Below are 257 nucleotides of genomic sequence, written 5' to 3'. Positions count from 1 at the left end.
GTCGCCCCCATGTCCCCTTGTCTCATGTGCCCCCTTGTCCCCCTGCACGTCCCCTTCACTCACGTGCCCCCTCAATCCCCCCACATCCCTGGTGTCCCCTTTGTTCACATGCCCCCTTGTACCCCCATGGCCCCGGTGTCCCCTTGGCTCACATGTCCCCACGATGCCCTGTTGTCCCCCACTGCTGCAGCCTTTCAAGCCCCCTGGGGCTGTAGAGTGGGGAGGGTTTAGGGAGGCAGGGATGCTGCCCCTCCTGC

The sequence above is a fragment of the Chaetura pelagica genome, unplaced genomic scaffold, assembly GCF_000747805.2.
Source record: "Chaetura pelagica isolate M959 unplaced genomic scaffold, ChaPel_1.0 scaffold217, whole genome shotgun sequence".
In the NCBI taxonomy this organism is placed as follows: Eukaryota; Metazoa; Chordata; class Aves; order Apodiformes; family Apodidae; genus Chaetura; species Chaetura pelagica.
Note: the sequence above shows the minus strand (reverse complement) of the source record.